Source organism: Meriones unguiculatus, chromosome 7 (assembly GCF_030254825.1).
Source record: "Meriones unguiculatus strain TT.TT164.6M chromosome 7, Bangor_MerUng_6.1, whole genome shotgun sequence".
NCBI lineage: Eukaryota > Metazoa > Chordata > Mammalia > Rodentia > Muridae > Meriones > Meriones unguiculatus.
In genome coordinates, this window is record NC_083355.1 from 68,447,502 (window position 1) to 68,464,007 (window position 16,506).

General features: G+C 37.7%; 1 long non-coding RNA gene across 1 annotated transcript in view; it reads right to left on the reverse strand.

The window, feature by feature from the left end:
• The window catches only part of LOC132655235 (uncharacterized), a 39,092-nt gene that overhangs the window by 13,186 nt on the left and 9,400 nt on the right, over positions 1–16,506 (reverse strand). Inside the window, exon 3 of the long non-coding RNA XR_009592966.1 lies at positions 7,436–7,547. This is a non-coding gene — a long non-coding RNA (uncharacterized LOC132655235). The remainder of the gene's footprint in view (positions 1–7,435; positions 7,548–16,506) is intronic.

The following is a 16,506-nucleotide window of genomic DNA, read 5'->3' on the forward strand; positions in this document are numbered from 1 at the left end:
AACAGTGTCTCCATAAATGAAAAATGTAGGGAAGCTTTAAATTTATCTTTATAAATTTAAATTTATCTTTATTCATTTACTTTTAAAATATACTCTTAAAAGATACTTTTAAAAGTTAAAATTTGTCTTTCTTTTCCCTTTTCTACTACATTTGAGTGGAAATTTTATGATATATTCTAATGAGTGACACAGAATAATCAAATTAGAACTATTAAAGGGTGTTGGGAGAATATTTTTGTAAGATGCTTCTCTGCCCTTCCTCGACTGCCTAAAGTATTTTCTGATTGGTTAAATAAAGAGCTGAATGTTCAGGAGGAGACAGAATGAGATAGGTGAGACTTCCGGGAGAGAGAGAAATTCTGGGAAGAAGAGAAACAAGTAATTTTGCCACCAAGAGAGAAAGGAAGTCAGATGTCCAGGGACTGAGGAGAGGCAACAAGCCATGTGGGAGACGGTAGAATTTGGTAAACGAGCACCAGCATGGATGAAGGCCGCAAGCACTGATAATTAACACAAAGTCTCAGGGTTGTTATTGGGATTTGGCTCCTCAGGTACTGTATGGCAATAATGACGTGAAAAGTTAAAAAAAATTGAAAATTGAAAAGACTTTCCCTACACCTCAAGGGCTTAGGAAGTAAGGTAAGTGTCTACATAAATACATTAGGTAGAGTCTGTTGAACAGAAATGACAAACAGACACAGGCAACATGTGTGTGTGTGTTTGAGAAAAACCACACCATCAGAGAATCGATAGAAGTCATAACTCCCTAATAGGGTCTCTTGGTCTAGTAGTTGAATCAATCCATCATGTTGTATGAACAGAAGAGTGTGAGAGATAGAAGAGAAAGTTTCCAGAAGGGGTTTTCATATACTTGTGAAAACCAGGGCCACTTGAGCCACTGAAGCAGGAAAGCTAACTACAGACCTTCAGTTCTCCCTTCTTTCTCCTAAAACCAATATCTCAGTCTCATCCTCAGCTCTGTAGCCGACTATGTACTATGGTTTCTTCCTGTCATCTGTCCCTACCTCCAGAGACATCTGCACAGTTTTTAGTAGTAATATGTGCTATGGACATCAACACAGAGCCCTGCTGCTGCATGGTAATAGACCCAGACATGGCCCTCAGTGGCAGCAGAGAGACTCCTCTTCACCCTCGAGTCTCCAGCTCCACTTCTCTTCTTGATGCTCAAACTGCGCTGCTTCTCTTTCTTAAGCATCTGTTCACCACGTACCTGAATACTGTAGTGGTTCCTGCTGGGGGAGGGCTATGGGGCAGGTGGGTCTCTGAGTGTCTCCCCCCTCCCTCTTGCCATGTGTCATGGAGGCTTTCCCAAGCACCTTAAATAGACATAATGACCTTCAAATATTCAGAACTCACACTGTAACTGTGTATGTTTCATGTTTTATCTTTCTATCTAATAGAAGGATAGTAGAGCAAAAAGTTAACATCCTGGAAAATCAAGATGAATATGTGTGTCTGGTTGTTGAATTAATTTTCCAAATATCACCTATTATATTGTTTGATTAAAAACTATATTTAAAAGCAGACAATATACCCAGTGGCTTAGGTATATTTTTTTTCACTACAGTTTTAAGGCATATCCACAGCACTTAGGAGCAGGGCATCCTTTCAGTGTTTCTCCAGTCACCATTCGAGTATGCAGACACAAGCAGTAACACAAGCAAGTGTTCAGCCTTCTAAATCTGTTCTAAGACAATTTCCTACAGCAGGACAGAGCACTATATTTTTTACTGTATTGCCATAGCAATTTTTGAATTTTATTAGGCTATTTTGCCTTACTTGCATGTTAAACTCCTTAAAATCAGCAGTCTTGCCTGCTAGTGCCTAGTAAATATGGAAAAGTCCATACTAGTTTACAGTATTACTGGGAGAAAAAATATCTATAAAAATGATTTTCTAATTTTACAAGTTTTTCTCTGCATCCCTATATTGGACTTTGGAGCAATCATCATTACTTATTTATATTTAGAAGGCACAAAATAAAAGAATTCAATAACTGAAATAATTTTGGCCTTATTATTTTTCTGATTAAAAATAATCAGAGCACATTTCTTGTCACAGATTTTTTATGTAAGATTAAGATCAAGAATTTGTTCCTAATTTTATCGTATGACTCTTCCTTCATACCAAACAGCATAGATACAAAAGCCTTCTCCCTGAACTGTATTCTGAGTACTGCTTTGATCAAGCCTCTCCAGAGACTATATGAATCCCAAACATTCCTGAATTACTGAGATAGCAACATTGATCTTATATGAGCAAGTAGCTACATAACTCAAGTTAGAATATTGTCTGACCCTCCCTAGGTGTGTGTGTGTGTGTATATATATATATATATATATATATATATATACATACATGTATATTTGAGACAGGGTCTCATGTTACCCAATGTTACTCTGAATTTTCAGCAGAGGTGGGACTTAAGATACAAATGCTGGGTTTGCAGGCATTTAGCACTAAGTCTGGATCTTTTTTTTATTTAATATAGAGAGCTTATCTTTCTAAATATTCTCTTCCCTCATCATACCAAATTATAAGACTTATTTCCTTTGATCCCACTCGCAGCTTTTTTTTACTCTTGAAGTTCCTTGCATGTGTTGTCACTTTTGTTTATACCTTTGCCAAAATTTTGATCAGGCTCTCTTGAGTGCTTATCTGTCCTACACGATGCAAGCACTCTAATGTAGGAACTCACATCTATACATCCATGAATAAATATTTTCCTACAGTCTCTAATAATTTATCAAAATATTGCTTTAGAGTGAATGAAACAGCTATGTCCACTCATAATAATAAATTTAAAAATCTGCTAGCAAGCCATGTGTAGCAATGCGTGCCTGTAATCCCAGCAGTAGGGAAGGCAGAGGCATGAAGATCTCTGTGAGGTCAAGGACAACCTGGTTTACAAAGTGAGTCCAGGACAGCCGATGCTACACAGAGAAACCCTGTCTTGAAAAAAATAAAAATCTTCCAGCAAAAAGTTTAATTACACTTTTTCTTGTAAATTTTACTCTAAGTAGAACCTACATGCTGAGAATTCTCTTCAAAAGAACTAGAGAGAACTATGCAGCTTCTGCACCTGTTGAGTCACACAGAAAACCTACAGGACACAAGAACGCAAGCCGATGTGAGTAAATAGTAAAAGATTAGAATAAAGCCTTAGGTGGCCATAGTCACTGCTGTTATTTCAACTCTTGTAAATCCTATGTCATTAGTGGACAATAAAAAAAAAAATACATAATGGAAAATTACTAGTCTTATCTCTAAAGTTTTTAGACAATGCACGTTATGTGATCGTCAGTGGCTATTCTGAGCACACAGAATGATTAAACCAAACACAAAGGTTATCACATTGCATTTATGAATTCTGATAACTTTTGGCTTTGTGCTGTACGTGTGTATAACTTTGGAGAGCAGATTTCGGCTCTGCCTCGTGGCAGCTCCTGCAGGGGCTAATCAGAAGGAGTGCTGCGACTAGACTGAAGTGCAAGTTGCAGCTGCTTGGGAGACATGTTTTATTAAAGCTGCCTGCCAGCGGCAATACAGAATCAAGACTGGATTTCAGTTACAGAATGTGGCACTGCAAGGTACTTGGACACAGCACTCAGAATTTTCTCATGGTGGCATTGTGCATTGCCACCATGAATGGGAATAAAAATCTTTAAGCTGTTATTGTCGTTAGAATTCACCCTAGGACAATCTGGCTAAATGTGAACATTTCTATATTTTTTTCTAAGTAATAATTGTAAAACATAGCTTGCTTCTGCAAATAAAATTATAAATGTGTTTAGCATTTAAAATTAATTACCGCTGTGGACAAAGGCTGGAGAACAGCTTAAATTGTGCTAAAATAACCAAATCACGAGTAACTTTTTTTCTGTTATTATGTTGTTTTTTTAATATATATATTATTAATGATTAAATTTATCATCCTTTAACCATGGAAGGATTTAAAGGTACATTTAAGTTTTATATGTTATACTCTAAATTTTTATAAGCCAATTTTTATAATTCTTTTTAGGATGACAGCAGGTGTTTTGAAACAAAACATTGTACAGAAATCTTATAACTGCCACCATTTTGAATGTTTATTATCATTAGTATATAGAATTATCAGGATTTTATATTTAGTACATGTTTTAGTAATTATTTGAGAATTTTTATACAATGTATTTTGATTATAATTGCATTGAACCCTTCCCTTTGGATTTTCCCAGATCCATTTCTTTCCACTTGCTTCCTAGCTTCCTATCTTCTTATTATTTTTTTAATTTAATAACTCATTGAATTTTATTTGTACTGTCCATATGATTCTATGTGTGGGCCCATCCACAACAACATGATCCATACTAAAGGAGCCACATTTTTATTTTTTTTTATTTTTTTATTTTTTATATCAGTTACATTTTATTAACTCTGTATCCCAGCCGTGTCCCGATCCCTCATTCCCTCCCAGTTCCTCCTTCCCTCCTTCATCTCCACCGTGCCCCTTTCCAAGTCCACTGATAGGGGGACCTCCTCCCCATTCATCTGATCCTGTTTTATCAGGTATCTTCAGGACTGGCTGCAAAGCCCTCCTCTGTGGCCTAACAGGACTGCTCCTCCCTTCGGGGGTGGGGAGACCAAAGAGCCAGTCATTGAGTTCCTGTTAGAAATAGTCCCTGTTCCCCTCACTTTGGGAAACCAATTGGTTACTGAGCTACCACAGACTACATCTGAGTGGAGGTTCTAGGTTATATCCATACATGGTCCTTGGTTGAATGTCAGTCTCAGAAAAGAGCCTGTGCCCAGATATATTTGGTCCTTGTGGAGCTCCTATCCTTTCCCCATCAGACTAACTCCCCTTCTTTCTTATGATTCCCTGTACTCTGCCAAAGGTTTGGTCATGATACTCACTTATATAGACCTATAAGATATGATAAACATAATGAAATCTATACACCTAAAAAAAAAATAATCAATTGAGCGGACATGGGGTAAGATGATCAATCCTCGTTTAGAAAGACAGATGGGATGTGCATTGAACGTATGACAGGAGTCTACTGAGCGCATCTGAAAGACTCTAACTAGCAGTGTTTTCAAAGGAGCCACATTCTTAAAGAAAAGTAGCTCTCCCCCTGCTGGAAGCTATCAACTGTTCATACTCCTTAGTGGATGGGGCTTGCAAGCCTCTTGTCAGTGCTAGAATGTTGAAAACCTTGTTTTTGTGTGATTCCTGGGCAGGTAACCACAAATAATATAACAGCAGCTGTGTACTAGTTCTGTCACATCAAGAAAAATTAATTTTTCTCTGTTTCTCTCTATCTTCTACACTATTTCCATCTCTTTTACAAGATGGTCCGTGATCCTTGAGGTCCAATTTCTGGTTATGTATTCCAGAGTCATTTATTCTTCATGCTTTTATCACATGTATGTTTCAGGGTTTACCTCCCAGATGAACACAAAGAAGTTCTCTGATGAGGTCTCAGAACTGCACTACTCTATGTATAGAAAGACACTAATATAAAGGGCAGTTTAGCACTATGTCCATTTAGTAAGACTATTGTAATAGGCTCATCCCTGAGGCCTGTAAGTTCCTGAAACCTGGGTTTTGGGGTCAGATTTGCAGCAACATGCATGTGTTTTCTCCTTTATAGTAGGCTTTAAATCTAATCAGAAACCAGATGTACACCCCATAACATTCATGGCATTATTGCAGCCATGGATATATCTTGCCAACCTGGTCATTGCAGGCTACAGTGTTCATAACTGAGTAAGACTGTTGATAACTTTTCTCCCCTCAAAGCATAATCCAGTACTATGGTTCGCTAGCTAACAGGCAGGAAGATACTAACTTGGTTTCTCAGAACACTATAATCAATGTGCATGGTGTTCTCAGACATGGAACACAATGTGTGTGGTGCTCTCAGCCAATTGTCAAGTTAGGGTGAGCAACCAAGAGGAATGGCAAAAATCTGTACCATTCTAAAGGGTAAATGATTCTATACCTATACCGGGCTTTTTATTTGGAAAACTTGTGGCTTCTGGGTAGAGTGTAACTCTGTATAGGATAACTCAAATTAAATTAGTGTGTGTGTGTGTGTGTGTGTGTGTGTGTGTGTGTGTGTGTTTACAAAGCTTATAAAACAGTTGGTTTTCATACGGCTTTTGAAATACACTTAGAGTTAGTTTTCCTTTGGACAACTCCCTTTACCCTCCCCACTGACTCATCTTCTCATTTAAAGTTCCTTTTCCATCAATTCCCTTTTTCATTGTTATTGAAGTTACTTTCATGCCATGACATACATTCAAGATGATAAACTACTAAATTATCTGTCTAAAAGTAAGTAATTCAGTTTTGAAAGATTTTGGAGCCTTTTATTTTTGTTTTGTTTTCCCACATTTATTTATTTATTTATTTATTTATTTATTTATTCATTCATCCATCTATTTATTTATTTATTTATTTATTCAGTTTCCATCCTGATCACAGCCCCCCTCCTCTCTTCCGAATTCCCCACTTTTCTCACACTGTACCCCATTCTCCCTTCTCCTTTTCCCCATGAGGCAGATTAAGTTGCTTCAGAACTGGGCACCTTTTCTCTTACTGACACCAAACAAAGCAACCCAGTTAGGAGAATGGGATTCAAAGCAAGCATCAGAGTTAGAGAGGGCCCTTGCTCTCTAACTCCACTCATGTGGCTTGTGGACCCACAAGAAGACCAAGCTGTGCATCTGCTACGTATGTACAGGTGGCCTAGGAACAGTCCATGCATGCTCTTTAGTGGTTTAGTCTCTGTGAGCCCCCATGGGCCCAGGTTAGTTGACTCTGTAGGTATTCTTGTGGAGTCCTTGACCCCTCTGGCTCTCTCAATTGTTTCCCCAACTCTTTCATAGGACTCCCCAAAATTCTATCTATTGTTTAGCCATGGGTCTCTGCAGCTGTTTCTGTCAGTGGCTTAATGAAGACTCTCAAGGGAGTTATGCCTGGCTGCTGTCTACAAGCAGAGAGAATAACATTAATAGAGTCAGGGATTGGTTCTCTCACACAGGACGGGTCTCAATAGGGCCAGTCGTTGGTTAGCCATTCCCTCAATTTTTGTTCATGTGCATCTTGTCCACTGGACAAAGTTAAGGTCAAAACTTTTGCAGTCATCCTTATGACTCCACTGTATAACTTGCCAGGCTAGAGGAGGTGGCCACTTCAGGCTTCATATATCCCGCTGTTAGGAGTCTCAGCTAGGATGACATGCATACATTTTCTGGGTCCTGTCCTATCCCAGGTCTCTGGCACATCCCAGATATGCCCCCCCCACACTTCTGAATTCTGTTCTCTTATCCATCCCTCTCTTTCCTGCTCTCCCTACATTTGACAGAGGGCTAATATCTGAGAAATTAGACAGGGTTACATTTTCCCTGGCTACATCCCCACCTGCATCCTCAGAGAGTAGCAACCATTGGGCATCAGCAGCCACCAGGGAGCAGCAGAGACAGGCACATCAGCAGCATCCGGGCATGCCCCATACCCTGGTCCTCATCTCCACCTGCAATCACAGAGACCAGAACACATCAGAGTCTAACATTTCTCCCTGGATCCCCAGAGATATGCTACCACCCAAGAAAGCGGATTGCTACCATCCAGGACCACCAGCTTTACCTACAATCTTAGAGGCAGCTACTGTCAGGCACCACCAGGCTTTCTAACACCAAGAACAACCAAATGGCTAGAGGTCAGCATAAGAACACAAGCAACAAAGCACAGGCCAATATAAGATCACCAGAACCCAGCTATCCTACTTCAGCAAGCCCTCAATACCCTAATAAACCTGAAGTGCAAGAAAATGATCTTAAATCTGATGTTATAAAAAGGATAGAGACCTTGAAAGAGGAAAATAAATCCTTCAAAGAAATACAGGAAAACACGATCAAACCGGGGAAGGAATTGAATGGATCCCTTAAAGGAATGCAGGAAATGGGAGACGAATGAAACTGTTCAGAACCTGAAAGCAGAAATAGAAGCAATAAAGAAAACACAATCTGGTTTTGGAATGGCAATGCTGACCACACAGGGTATCTGAACTGCAGCTCAGCAGTGAGAGCAGCATGACTGGCAGGCGATACTGTGGACCCCAAACCCTCAACTTCTGTGTCTCTCAGGTGAAAGGAGAATCCAAGGGATATGCGAAGGTCCATCTTTTGTGGATGCCTTCCTGCTACCAGCGGCTGAAGGCTTGATCACTCACTCGCAACGACTGTGGAGTTAATATCTTCTTGTACTGAGTGTGAGGCTCTAACCCCTGTTGCCCAATCTCACAATCCTATGGACACTTCTGGGTACTCCAAACCCAGGAGTCCACTCTCACAATCCTGTGGACACTCTCCTCGTCTAAACGGCTAGTGGTGTTCACACTCACCCTCCTGTACTGCGGGGAGACACAGCACCATTCTGCCTGCTCCCCAGCTGCCTGGCTCATCCAGGTCAGAATCAGCCAGCACAGCACAGAAAGAGAACACAGCCTAGCTGAGCTAGGCACAGTACCCAAGTCCCACTGTCCGCATCTCCAGGAAGACAATGAAGCACTGGAATAGCTCTAGGCTCAGAGAACTTTCAGCCTACACCTCAGCCACCTGGCTAACCAGGGTGAAAAACAGCTAGCCTAATAAAGACAGAGAACCCAGCAGAGACTACTTCAGACTCCAGAGACAGAAGTACCCGGTCTGCACTACAGGCTGCAGGAACAATCAGTCAAGGCTACAGCCAGATGGCTAGAGGCCAGCATAAGAGTACAGGCAACAAAACCAGGGCATCATGGCTTCACCAGAATCTCCAAAAATGAACGAATATTCTAATACAGTTGAAACACAGTAAAATGATCTTAAATCTGTAATTATACAGTTTTTCGAGACATATAAACAGGAAACAAACAAAAATAGAGGTCATCATGGACAGACAGGAATTCACAAACAGGTGAAGTAAATGGTCCAAGACATGAAAACTGAATTAGAATAAATTAAAAAAAAACACAAACAAAGAAAATCTGGAGTTGGAGAAGTTAGAGAAGAGATCAGGAACCACAAAGGTAAGCATTATCAAAGAATACAAGAAATGGAGGAGAGAGTCTCAGGTGCTGACAATACAAATACAGAAATTAATACATCTCTCAAAGAAAACATAAAAATGGAAAAGTTCCTGACACAAAACAAGAAATCAAGGACACCCTGAAAAGACAAAACCTAATAGGAATTATTATAAGGACAATAAGGATGATTCCAAGCTCCAAGGCCCAGAAAATTTTTTTGAGAAAGTCTTAGAATTTCTTTAACCTTAAGGAAGATATGCCTTTAAACATATAAGAAGCCTACAGAATATTAAAAAGATGAGACTTTAAAAAAATTCCTCCCACCATATAATAATAAAAACACTAAATCTACAGAACAAAGGAAAAGTGTAAAAAGGGAAAAAGGCCAAGTAACATATAAAGACTGACCTATCAGAATCAGACAAGACTCCCCAACTGAGACTATGAGAGCCACAAGGTTCTGGTGAGATGTCATGTAGACTCTAAGAGACTACAGATGCCAATCCAGACTACTTTATCCAGCAAAACTTCCAACCAACATAGATGGAAAAAAAAATATTCCATGACATAACTAAATTTAAACAATATATGTGCAAAATCCAGCCCTACAGAAGATACTAGAAGGAAAACTCCAACCCAATGAGATCAACTACACCCAGGAAAACACAGGATAAAGATACCTCCACAAAAGAAAGAAAGAAAGAAAGAAAAGAAAAGAAAAGAACACAAGCACACAAACCTACAATCAACTCCAACACCACAATAACAAGAACTAACAATCTTTAATCACTTTTATCTATGTATATATATATATATCATAAATTTATTTCAGCGTGAGGAAATGTCTTGGTCATATTCATTTGATGTTTCCTTGTTTCTTAATGTGTTCCTGGTTTACTGGATATTCTTACTACCTCCTTATGACTGTTACGTGTTCAGAATTAAGTCATAGTTTTGAAACATACTTTGATATAAATGACAAATGTATATCATATATATATTTTTTATGTGTGTATAAAAGTTTTCATCACTCCTGTTTCTTCTGTTGCCATTTATTTTGATTTTCCTAGGTTGTGTACCTAACTCAAAAACTTTCAGAAAGATTTCACAGCACTAGTATCAATATTATAAAATTGAAAATTCATGACTTATGTACAGAAAAATTTTATTCTTGCTCACAAATATGTTTATAATGGTTTCTCTCAACACGTATAACAAAATGCTTTATTGTTTTATTTCTTTTTTAATTTAATTTATATATTTATTTATTACAATTAATTCCCTTTGTATCCCTGTTGCAGTCCCTTGTCTCCTCCCAGTCCCACCCACCCTCCCTCTTTTCCCTCTATGCCCTTTCCCTAATCCCCTGATACAGGAGGACTCCTCTCCTTTTATTTGACTCTGTTTTATCAGGTGTCATCAAAGCTGGCCACATCATCTCCCTCTGTGCCCTAGCAAGGCTGCTTTCCCCCAGGGAGAGGTGATCAGAGAGCCTATCACTGAGCTCATGCCAGAGAAAGACCCTGCTCCCCTTAGTAGGGAACCCACTTGGAAACTGAGCAGCCTATGGGCATCCTTTGAACAGAGGGTTTAGGTCCTCTCCAAGCATGGTCCTTAGCTGGAGTATTGGTCTCTGCAGGGCCCCCAGGGCCCATGTATTTTTATTTATTTATTATTATTATTTTTTTTGTTATTCTCCTTGTGGAGCTCCTGTCCTTCCAGGTCTTTCTATCTCCCTCCTCTTCCATAATGTTTTGTCTCTCTCTCTCTCTCTCTCTCTCTCTCTCTCTCTCTCTCTCTCTCTCTTGTTCCCAGATGAGAACCGAACCCAAGGCCTTGTGCTTGTCTCTACCATTGAGCTAAACACCAAGGTTTTATTTATTAATATCTACATTTATTTCTTTGATCAAGCAGAAGAAAAATAGCTCAGAATATATGAAAAGCCGCATCTACAAAAGAGAGTTGTGTTTTTAGAAATAGCTCAGATTGCTACAAACTGTGTCAACTAAACGCACTAGTATTTTAAACCAGATGGGACTTTTACAAGGTTTTCAAACATGGGGATGTACCACAGTAATCACACAAATCTCTCAAAGTAATATAATCCCTAAGGCAAGCACAAATCTCCCAAAGAAAAGAAGACAGAAATGCCAATGCCTGAGAACACAAACATCCTGAGAGCCACACAACCTGCCTTTCTCCATGCATGAGATCACTACCTCTGCTTGCAGGTGTGTGATGACAAATTCCTAATGTGTATGCGCCATCTGAATGTGTGTGCATAACAAGCAAGTACAAACACATGGGCTGTTCAATTCACTTACTGCTTAAGTCTTTACAGAATGCTGGCCATTATAGAAAGTCTCCCACTTCCGCTGGAGAATATCCCTTTATGCTTAATATCTGGTGCGTGGGAACTGCCTTCAAATTATTACTTTATCTCTGAATTCCCGGGGATTCTCCTTTGTCACTTCGAGCTGAGTTTCATAATGTCTTACTTCAGTTTGCCTTCCTATACAACATATTTTTACTCTGAATATTATCCCTCTCATTTCCCAATGTAATAAGGCTTAACTGTCAGCAAACAATTGCACAATCTTCAGACATATAGAGTTATAAATTTTAATTATTCTCTTTGAGGCTGAGATTTCAAAATGTGGGTGGTGTGAAATAGCATAATCGAATTAGTTCTTTTCTTTTCTTTTTTTGTTTTAATTTTATTTTATTAATTACACTTTATTCACTTTGTATCCCCCATAAGCCCCTCCCTCCTCCCTTCCCGGTCCCACCCTCCCCTTTCTCTTCATCACACAAGTCCCTCCCCAAGTCCACTGATAAGGGAGGTCCTCCTCTACTTCCTTCTGATTTTACTCTATCAGATCACATCAGGAGTGGCTATATTGTCATCTTCTGTGGCCTGGTAAGGCTGCTCCTGCAGTCACCTTTTCATACATGCTGAATATTGGCTCTTTATGAAAACCTTCATCTTCAAAGTATTTCTTTATGTGGGCTGAGTTTCTATATGTCTCTTAAGTATGAATATGTATACATATACATTTGTAACATAAATATGAATGGACTTTTCATATGCATACTAAATTTCAGTTTTAATTGAATGGAAATAAATTGCTACTTATTTGGCTGGGGATGTGGCTCAGTGGTAGGATGGTTTTCTGGAGTGTGGAATGCCAAGATTAAATGTTAATTATGGCAAATTTTGAAAAATATATTGTTCAGAAATCTGAGTGTCTGTGATTTTATGGAAATTTACACTAGACTGTTTTGAAAAGAATAGATGTAACAAAGAGTTTATGAAATGTGTAAAGCTTAAGTTGCTAAAATCCTATCACTAAGAATTCTAACAATACTGAAAAATGACAAAGTATATGCATTTTCAATGTATCTCAAGTTAATTTAATAAAATTTTAAAATCTGTTAGATTTTTAAATACTCTCTTAAAAGAGATTGTCTCTACTTACATACTCATCATATCTTGATATTCTGTTTCTCAGTCACAGAATTCAAACTTTCTACACATTTCTGTGTTCAGCTGTTAGAGCAATGCAACATTTCCACCCTACAGCTTCTGCATACCTTGGTGGGAATCTCGATAATCAGTGAATACACAAAACCGGAATACAAAGAGAAGCTGCACAAGCACAAATGAACCCAAGACTGCTGCACAGTGTACAGTTTCTTCGTTGTGAAAGATTCTCAGTAGCATTCATCTCTTTATTGTCTTCTGATAACACTAGTGTGTATGTGTGTCTATCAGCTGAGAGATTTGCCTTAGTTAAAGCATACTAACTTGAAACTTGGTAACAAGTGGTGCCTCTAAGTGTGGTGTTTGAACTCTGCTGGCTGCGTAGCCCCATTGGAACCACTTAGAATAGAGTGGTGAACTCTTGACTTTGATCATCAAAAAATAAATTTTTAAAATGACTATTAAAGGAGATATGCAATTATCAACATCCATATAAGCACACATTTAGCCATTACAGTCTGTTATTAAAAAAACACTCTAATGAGTCATTTTTACCTAAGTAAACATACTTTTTAGTAATGGAAACATAGTACATAAGAAGGCATCTCTTTGCTCAAGAGTAGACTGCAAGATTTGAAATAAAAGTAAAGAAACTTCTGTTATCTTAAACTATGTAAATTTAAGAGACTGTAATTTTCTTTTATATTTAGTGCTGGAATATCATTATATAGACAATAAAGAAAATATTGATAGAATTTTATAGGAATAAACTAAGAAAAACTATAAATTAGTTAAAATGTATTAATAAATAAAATAAAACAAATATACATAAATATAGGGTCAGTGCCTCTATGGCTGGTGTAAGTAAATGAAAATGTTTCTTCAACATCCACCTAAGAATTTTTGCTTTCATCAGTGAATTATGCTTCTGTGGAAAGTATCCTCTGAGAATTTCTGACTACCTTATATAATAATAAACTACAAAGTGTTGCTTTATAGTTGAACTTCAGCTCTTCTGTTGCTTCACTTAGGATGACAACTGGTTCATCAGCACTTGTTTCCATGCTTTAACTTTCATGATAGTGTGTTTTGTATTTGTTTGGTGGTGCTACTGTGAGTGAAACTTTTTGTTTATTTGTATTCCTTTTTTGTTTGTTTGTTTTTCTTTTTAGAGGAGAGAAAATAAAGTTGAGTGTGTAAGTAGGAAGGAGGATGTGGGAGAAGTTGAAGAAGCGGAAAACATGAACAAATATATTGTATGAAAATTTTTAATTAAAGAAAAAGCTTCCTCCCTAAGGAGTCCAGTTCCATAGTAGGTCTTCTGATATGCATCCTCTCTGATTTGCCTCTAATATTGATTGATTTTGAGGATGAGGAGCATCAGCCTGTACTATCCGAATCTTTTTTATCTAATACTTGTTCTTTAGAGTAGTCTACAGCACTCCCCCTTCCTGCGCCTGTTTGTTGCACGCTTGGCCAAGTAGTATTTTTTTTTCTTTCATTAAATTTAAACTACTTAATTCTCAAGAAACAGAGATGAGAAGATTAATTAATTAAGTAAAATTAATTAATTTTACTAAAAGGTTGGTATAAAGAAATTAGAGGTAGTATCTGTATTTCTATTATTTTATTTTCAAATGTAAGCACTCGGGCAATAGAGAAAATGTATCATACTATTTCCTGGCTTGAGTCACACTGCCCTGAGGTACCCCAACATGACTAGATGCTGTTAACTGTTCCATCATTCACATAGGCAAACGTCCTGTGACAGTGGCTTTCTGGTTCATAGAAGATCATACAAAAATCAATGGGCTATCTTTATGCATGACAATTTGGTTTTGTTTTTAGTGTATATTAACTTCATCTAAAAAGCAACACTTTGTAACTACATAAGATACTCTGTAACTACATACTAACTTATTATTACATAAGATAGTCAGGAATTCTCAGAGGACAGTTCCAGCAGAAGCATAATTGAGAGCTGAATTAACATAACTATATGTCTATTTACAGGTCAGAAATGAGAGTCAACTCAAAAAAAAAAAAAATGAGGCCAAAGCAATGAAACTTCCTCATGCAGCTTGCAGTATAAGTACCTTGAAAATACCACCCTTTTTAGGGGGAGTGGTGGTGGGGGCTCTTACATTGGTGTTTCTGTAAGGCAAGAAGTTCCATTGAAGCAGGGCTAGCATACCGTATTTACTGGTCTGTAAATAATGCTCCACAAGTTGTTTTTTTTTTTTTTTTCCTTTATAAAAATGTAGGGAATTGTGAACAAAACCATAGTTTGGGAGAAAAAGAAAAAAGTAAACAATATGTTGCCTTAGTCAACTTTGGAATATAGTTTTAAAGATTTGACTACCACTGTTGAATTACAAATTGCACCAAGAATATTTACTATTCTGTACTCAATGAGGAAAACAAGAAAAGGTAGCTTTTCGGAGACCAACTTTAGAGAAGTAAAACATCATCCATGATCGTACTGAACATAAAAAGTAAGTTAAATAGAGGACACCACTCTGTGGAGAAAATTATGGACATTGCAACTCTTGCTCACAGGGGTAGAAAAGTCATGCTTCCAGAAGGGGAAGGGAGGAAGAGAGAGGGAGAAAGAGAAAGTGAGTTGGGCGAAAGAGGTACAGAGAGCAATTCATCAACTGATAAAATGAGCATATTTAGAAACATTACTTAGTTTTTTTAATATTAAAGACTTGCAACATCTGTAAAATTTATTCAAGAAAATGGTGAATCTTTTTTATCTTTTAATTATTTTCCTTTGGTTTTATTTTTGTTTGTGTTGTTTATTTTTGAGATCCTATTTTATTTTTATGTCTCCTTTCCCTTTCATCCCTCCAAACACATATAACCCTTCTTGCTCCCTTTTTAATTCAGGACCATTTTTCATATATGTATTATATATATAATGCATATATACATATATATGCATACATATATGTGCATGAGATAACAATATATATGTATGCATTTACATGCATATATGTGTATATATATAGATAGATATACATATGTATTCCTAAATATAACTCATTGATAATACTGTATAGCTGAATCTTTATGAGAGTATGACCATGTGGATTGAGAGGAAGCTTTAACCAAACTGCCAAAGCTGCTCTCATAACTGAAAAAGGGAACTTTAAACTAAAACTAGTATGAAGATACAATTATGGTAAACATATGTTAATAAGGGGAGCAATTTATCAAAATGATGTAACAATTGTAAATATAAACTTAATCCCGAGGCTTTCATTTCATAAAACAAATACTAACAGGCAAGAACATTCCAATAGCTGATGGAATAACTAAAGGGTGACTGCAATTACTTACCTCTATATTTACATTTCCATTAAAAGATCAGAAGTAACCCCCCACCGAGCTAAATTATACCGTAAGAAACCACTGCGTTTTAAAGATGCCTACAAAATCTTCTATACAACATATAAAATGTCCATGTTCTACTCAGCAGTGTGTGGAACTTTTTTAAAAAACTGATCACTTGAGTTTTTGATTCTTGGCCATTCTCATGGGTGTAAGATGAAATCTCAGGGTTGTTTTGATTTGCATTTCCCTAATGGCTAATGAGGTTGAGCATCAAGTGACAACACATGCTGGAGAGGTTGTGGAGAAAGGGGAACCCTTCTCCACTGCTGGTGGGAATGAAAACTTGTACAAACACTCTGGAAAGCAATCTGGCGCTCTCTCAGACAACTAGGAATAGCGCTTCCTCAAGATCCAGCCATACCACTCCTAGGCATATATCCAAAAGAGCGTCAAGTACACAAAAAGGACATTTGCTCAACCATGTTTGTAGCAGCTTTATTTGTAATAGCCAGAAGCTGGAAGCAACCCTGATGCCCCTCAACTGAAGAATGGATACAGAAATCGTGGTACATCTATACAATGGAATACTACTCAGCAATG